The 6635-nt window shown below is 40.9% G+C and overlaps 1 protein-coding gene across 1 annotated transcript in view; it reads left to right on the top strand.

Annotated features, from left to right (window-relative positions):
- Positions 1–6255: 6255 nt before the first annotated feature.
- The window catches only part of LOC119284559, a 4046-nt gene continuing 3666 nt past the window's right edge, over positions 6256–6635 (top strand). The window contains exon 1 of the mRNA XM_037563692.1: positions 6256–6424. The gene's annotated coding sequence lies outside the window, so the exon portion shown is untranslated. The remainder of the gene's footprint in view (positions 6425–6635) is intronic.

The following is a 6635-nucleotide window of genomic DNA, read 5'->3' as shown; positions in this document are numbered from 1 at the left end:
AGAATCCGAGGATGGATGCAGCAGATCCAAGAAACCCAGAGCGGAGAGCAGAGCAGCATCATACCTTCGCATCAAAATGTGCGCGGACGGTTGGATTTTCGTATCGCTTTCGCTTTTCCTCCCTCCTTTGACAATTTGTTTGACGCAGGTGTGACTGGATGATTTTCGTTCCGGACCTACTACGATTTAGGCCCTATTTGGTTTATAAGTCCTAAAACTTTTTTTTAGTCCCAATTTATAAGTCTCAAGTTTCTAAAAAGTTACTACCTTCTTGGGACTTATAAGTCTCTATAAGACCATATTACGACTATAAGTCTCTATAAGTCCCTCCTTGAGAGTCTTATTTCATAGGTTCCAAATGTCTACTTTGAGTCCCTATAAGTCCCTCCTGTTTGGTTTAGATGGGACTTATAGGAACTTATTTAGGTCCCTAGACCAATAAGTTTCTGGAAACAAACACCCTCTCAGTTTCCAAGGCCTGGCCACCGTGGAGCGCCATTGGACGAAGGCAACAACCCCAGGTCCAGGCCGTCGTCCTAGACTAGCAGCTGCAAGATGCCCCTAAAACTTGCAGTGGGCGCTCGCTCGCTTGCTCATTGCTCTGCTTTTTACCTCGGCTCTGCTATGCTGCTAGTGGATTTTTTTTTTTGGTTTTGAAACTGGATAGTGAAACTAAGCATTGTTCAACTGTTAATTTAAAAAGTAGCAAATTGTTTTAAAAGTTCCTAAATAGAAAAACCACTCAAGCATTCAAGTATTTATGAATCAGCGAGCAATAGTATGGATCGGAGGGAGTACTCAAGTATCTAAAATAATTTTCATTAAAAAATTTAAAAAATGTTCACCAAATTTAAAAGTATTTGTGAATTTTAAAATTGTTCATTAACTTGAAAATATTCATGAGTTTTAAATAATGTTCACGGATCTAAAAAAATATTAGGGCATTGTAAAAATGTTCACAAAAAAAGAAACACTAAAAAAATGAGAGGAAAAGTAAACTAAAAATAAGATGGAATCTTCCAAAAACCATGTGGGAAGGCTCATAAAGTGCGTCTAGTTGGTCCTGTCCATTGGGAGACATCGCTTCATGAGGTTGTGCGTTTTATACCAAATGGTTGCAAAATGTTTGCTGGATGCTCCTATTTACGCTTTTCACGGAAAAATACACCTAAGCAGGCATTGGGCATTTTCTTGATGATGGCTGCTTGGCTCTGTTATGCTGTTATCATTTTTCTTTTGAGTTTTTGAATAACTTAGTGAAATAAAAAAAGATTTTAAAAAGTTCATATTTTTTTAAAGTTCACATATATATAAATATTTAGGAAATTTAGAAAATGATCGCAAATTATAAAAATATTTTGGAAGTCTAAGTAATGTTCACAAATTTGAGAAAAATAGAATGAAAAAGGAAAAAATAAAGACCCAACAAGATAGAAAATAGAAAAAAGGGTAAGAAAAAACCGGCATGATCTTCTAGAACCTACCCTAAACTATTTGTGAATTGATGAACATTATTTATGAATCAGCGAGCAATAGTATAGATCGGAGGGAGTACTCAAGTATCTAAAATAATTTTCATTAAAAAATTTAAAAAATGTTCATCAAATTAAAAAGTATTTGTGAATTTTAAGATTGTTCGTTAACTTGAAAATGTTCACGAGTTTTAAATAATGTTCACAATTTTAAAAAATGTTCACGGATCTCAAAAATTATTAGTGCATTGTAAAAATGATCACAAAAAAAGAAACACTAAAACAATGATAGGAAAAATAAAATAAAAATAAGATGGAATCTTCCAAAAACCATGTGGGAAGGCTCGTAAAGTGCGTCTAGTTGGTCCTGTCCATTGGGAGACATCGCTTCGTGAGGTTGTGCGTTTTATACCAAATGGTTGCAAAATGTTTGCTGGATGCTCCTATTTACGCTTTTCACGGAAAAATACACCTAAACAGGCATTGAGCATTTTCTTGATGGTGGCTGCTTGGCTCTGTTATGCTGTTAGCATTTTTCTTTTGAGTTTTTGAATAACTTAGTGAAATAAAAAAAGGATTTTTAAAAGTTCATATTTTTTTAAAAGTTCACATATATAAAAATATTTAGGAAATTTAGAAAATGATCGCAAATCATAAAAATATTTTGGAAGTCTAAGTAATGTTCACAAATTTGAGAAAAATAGAATGAAAAAGGAAAAAATAAAGACCCAACAAGATAGAAAAATAGAAAAAAGGGTAAGAAAAAACCGGCATGATCTTCTAGAACCTACCCTAAATCATGTGAGAAGGTTCGTAACACAATGCGTCTATTTGGCCTGGCCCATAAGTGAACATTGTGTTGTGTGAGGGCATGTGTATTCGAGCAAATGGATTCAAAAGTGCCTAGCAGCCGGCGGTAATGAGGTTTTGATCAAGTCAGTCGCACATGCTATACCCACGTTCTCTATGTCATGTTTCCTCCTACCAAGAGAACTCTGCCAACCATTGATACTATGCTCACGAAGTTTTCGTAGGGGGTAGGAACTCTGCCAACCATCAATCCTAGCAATGCTTGCTAAACAAGCTTGGCGGTTAACTAAGGCATCGATTCCCTAAGATGAACCACGTTAACAAATTACACTATCATGCCTCATGTAATTATCTAGTCCTCAGATGATCGATAATGTGCCCTAGATTAATTCTTGCAGTCCACATGATTCCTGCAAACAAAAGAGCATTCACATGAGCATCAATACGATATTGTGAGCTACCCGAAACAACTAACATAACCTTGAGCATTCACATGAGCATCAATACGATACCGTGAACAACCAGAAACAACTAACACTATTTATATATTCCAAAAAATAAACAATTCCATCACTTCTTCCCAAATTACTAACGACGAAACTTTTATTAAATCGTAATGTTGCTGCTAAATTTTTGACACATATTTTCTCAATCAGTGTCTCCAATATGCACAACACTCCCAGGGCAAATTGCCTTGTTAGTTCACGAAGCTCTCACACTGTCAAGAGGTTGCCCACCCCACGATAGTTCCAACGAAAGGCGCCCCCTAGTCTGCTCCATCCAACGTCGAAGAAGACACCATGCCAAACCCTATATCGATATAGCGCTAGTGGGTGAGGTAAAAGACACCAGAAAGGTCCAACCAAGGCCCCTGGATTTGGCCGTACGAAAACAATGTTGAATGCGGCTGAAGATAAGAGGAGAAGGGACTCAACACCGTGAGACAACGAGAGAAAGCTAAACCCCAACAAGTGGGAAAAAACCAGCGAGACCATGACGCCTGAGCGATGATTCGATCAAGCACCACCATTTCGACCGAAATAAGTTTTTATTTGAGAAAATACATGAAACCACAAAATCCCACCCTCTGGTGCACTTGGGCATGCCTAGTGCGAGGGCACGGGCATTTTCTCAGTTTATCCTTTTTGTGCCTTTTTAACTTCAAAATTGTTCATGATTTTTTTTAAATCTAAAAAAATCAAGAAATGTTTAGGGTATCAATATATGTTTCGTATTTCCAAAAGATATTCGTAAATTCAAAAATTCTCACAAAAAATATATTTTAAATATAAAAATATGGGATAAGTATGTTTTTCGTCCCTCAACTATATTGAAAGTGTAGAAATCGTCCCTCAACTTCAAAACCAGCAAAGCTTGGTCCCTCAACTTCTTAAACCGGATAACTTTAGTACCTGATACCGTTTTGGGTGGTTTTACAGTTGGCGTGGCATGGTTTTGACTGATTCGGATGGTTTCATTGATGAAGTGGAGGCTTCCGGTCACAAATGAGAACACTGGAAACCATGTTCGCCAGCTGCAGTCTGCTACTACTCCGCACGAGCTCCCTTTGACCACACCGAGCTGCCATGCCCAGCTGGCTGTAGCCGTCGCACCACCAGTCCACCATTATCACCCGAAGTGTACCTGCGTCCGTGCTTGCTGATCGATCTGCACTCCGCCTGGTTGCCGCATATACCGAGCTCGCGTCGTGCTGCCCGGACAACCATCGAACGCGATATTCACTCAGTCGCCACCATCGCCGATATGCACATGCAGTTGCGCCTGTGTCGGCTTCCGGTCATCCGCCCCAGCATGCTCGCCTGTCTATAGCAGCACAATCACCCTGGCGTAGCTACCAGCCGCCCGTCGTCATTGGGGACAACATATAGATCATGTGAGTTATTTGACGAAATGTATGTGTTACGGGCACATAGGGTGGTAGCTAGGCTAGGAGACCACGACTCTCATGGCCGGGACACAGGTGACGCACCACGACATGTTGTTCGCAGGTAGAGTACATGCATGGTGCTCGCATTTTCGCCATGGACGTGGTCAAGGACTCAAGGGTGGCAGCCCATACGGAGTTGGCACCTTCGTCGGCGTCGAAGGCAGCAGGGAGCCGAGCAAAGCCAAGTCACCTTGGTAGCATAGCAGAAGAAGCACATCGCCGGCCTATCACGCGGCCATGTGCATGCTACAGCAGACGGTGGACTGCGCGGTATTTACGAAACCATCCGAAATAGTCAAAACCATGCCATGTCATCAGTAAAACCACCTAAAGCAGTATCAGGGACTAAAGTTATCCGGTTTGAAAAGTTCAAGGACTACGTTTTACTGGTTTTGAAGTTGAGGGACCATTTCTATACTTTGGATATAATTGAGGGACAAAACATATATTTATCCCTAAAAATATTAATGAATTTATAAAAAAATCTTCATGAATTTCAAAAGAGGTTCAGTATTTCAAAAAAAATCATAGATTCAAAAAAATATCCACAAATATAAAAAGTATCAAATTTCAAAAAATGTTTGCAAATTCTAAAAATGAACAAGTATTTCAAGGAATATGCACTAAAAAATTGTTCACAAATTTCGAAAATTGGTCCTAGACTGAAAGAAATGTTTCTGAATATATATACAAAATAAAATTTTAAAAATATTGAATTTTCGAAAAATCTTCACAAATTTCAAAGTAAGTTCTGGATTTCAAAAAATGTTCCCTGGATCACAAAATGTCCACGAAATTTAAAAAGTTTCAAATATTAAAAATAAGTGCAAATTCTAAAAATGTGCGAATTTCAAAGAAAATTCATGTAAAAAATATTCACGAATTTCAAAAAGGAGAAATCCAAATTGAACACAATGGTCGCTAATTTAAAAAATAATAATATGAACTTAAAAAATATGATTATTTCGTAAAAATAGCAGATTTAAAACATATAAATTTCTAGAATTGTTCACAATATCAAAAAATGTTCACGGATTAAAAAAAATCACAGTATTTTGAAGTATTGAGAATACTTGGACTGTTTGGCTGGTGTTGCATATATCCACGTAAATTGGCTAGCTAGCTAGCCGTTTTCTCCTTAGCTATCCAGTTGTTACAAACTCAACGGCCATGCACAAAGGCCACCCCACATGCACAAATTTTGAATGGCCATGCACAAAGGCCACTACCAAACTGCAACGAGTATGCCCATAGTTGGGCCTGTAGCTTACCAAAGAGGAGGCAATCGAACTACCACAACACGACTTGTGTCACCTCATGAACTCATTGGCACTCTTCCGGGTTGCTGTCAAGGGGCATCCGGAGCTGCGCCTGGAGCTAGGATCTAACAGCCCGCAACACGGCGTAGCAGACGGGCGCACCACGTGGAGGTGCGCATAAACTGGAACCGTGCGGTCAAGCTCCTCCCAAGCATTACTTCAAACATATAACCAGCATGACACGTGATGCATCAAGTAAGAAAGGAGGTGGCTTGGAAGCGAACGAAGAAGCAGCGGCGAGACTATCTCCAGCTACGGCTTGGAAGCGAACGAGGAAGAAGAACAAGACGGGCCTAGTTTCTTGCCTGTTCAGTTTAAAAAAAAAAGAGATTTGGGGTTCTTTTTTTTAAAACAGAGGAAATACTGTGTTTTGAGAAATACTATAGTATTAAAACTACAGTTTTTTTATGAAAACCAAACAGCTCACTGTAATTAAAACCATGGTGTTTGAAACTACATAGAAAATGCAGAGCTATCAAACAGGGCCTGAGTGTGTCTCATGACCGTGAGGTATCGAGAAGGAGCCAGTCCACCGTCGCCATCGGCCATCTCTCTCATCCACCACGGGCCCATGGGCCCGCGGTCGCTCGGCAGCCGCGCGTCCGAGAAACATCCTCCTCTTTAGCCCATTTAGGCCCATGTGAGCCCACCACTCACATCATTCCGGTCCTCATATGCGGTGACGTACGTTTCCAGCCGCAGCGCTAGCACAAGAGAGAAATTAGGCGAGCCAGGAAGCGAGGCAGCAGCGTCCGTCTCCCTCCCTCGGCCGACCCCCCACCGCATCGCCGCCGGGCCCCTCCGCCGCTCAGCCGCCGGCATCTCGCCGAAGGGCGCTTCGAGCTTGCCGGATCGGCCCCGCCGCCGCGGATCCAGTACGGGTTCCCTACTCCCCAGACCCCCCCGCGTCCATCAGTTCTCCGTTGATTGATTTGACCCGATTAGATTGCTTTCCCCGGGTTGAGATTTGGTTTCATAGACTGAATCGTGATCGGGATCGGAGAATCTTGGACGCGGTTTAGTAGGATCTTATCGGGATTGAATCTTGACGGAACGAGTGATCGCCCCCCTTTGTTAGCTGCGTTT

The sequence above is a fragment of the Triticum dicoccoides genome, chromosome 4A (genome assembly GCF_002162155.2).
Source record: "Triticum dicoccoides isolate Atlit2015 ecotype Zavitan chromosome 4A, WEW_v2.0, whole genome shotgun sequence".
Lineage (NCBI taxonomy): Eukaryota > Viridiplantae > Streptophyta > Magnoliopsida > Poales > Poaceae > Triticum > Triticum dicoccoides.
Note: the sequence above shows the minus strand (reverse complement) of the source record. Positions and strands in the feature narration are given on the sequence as shown.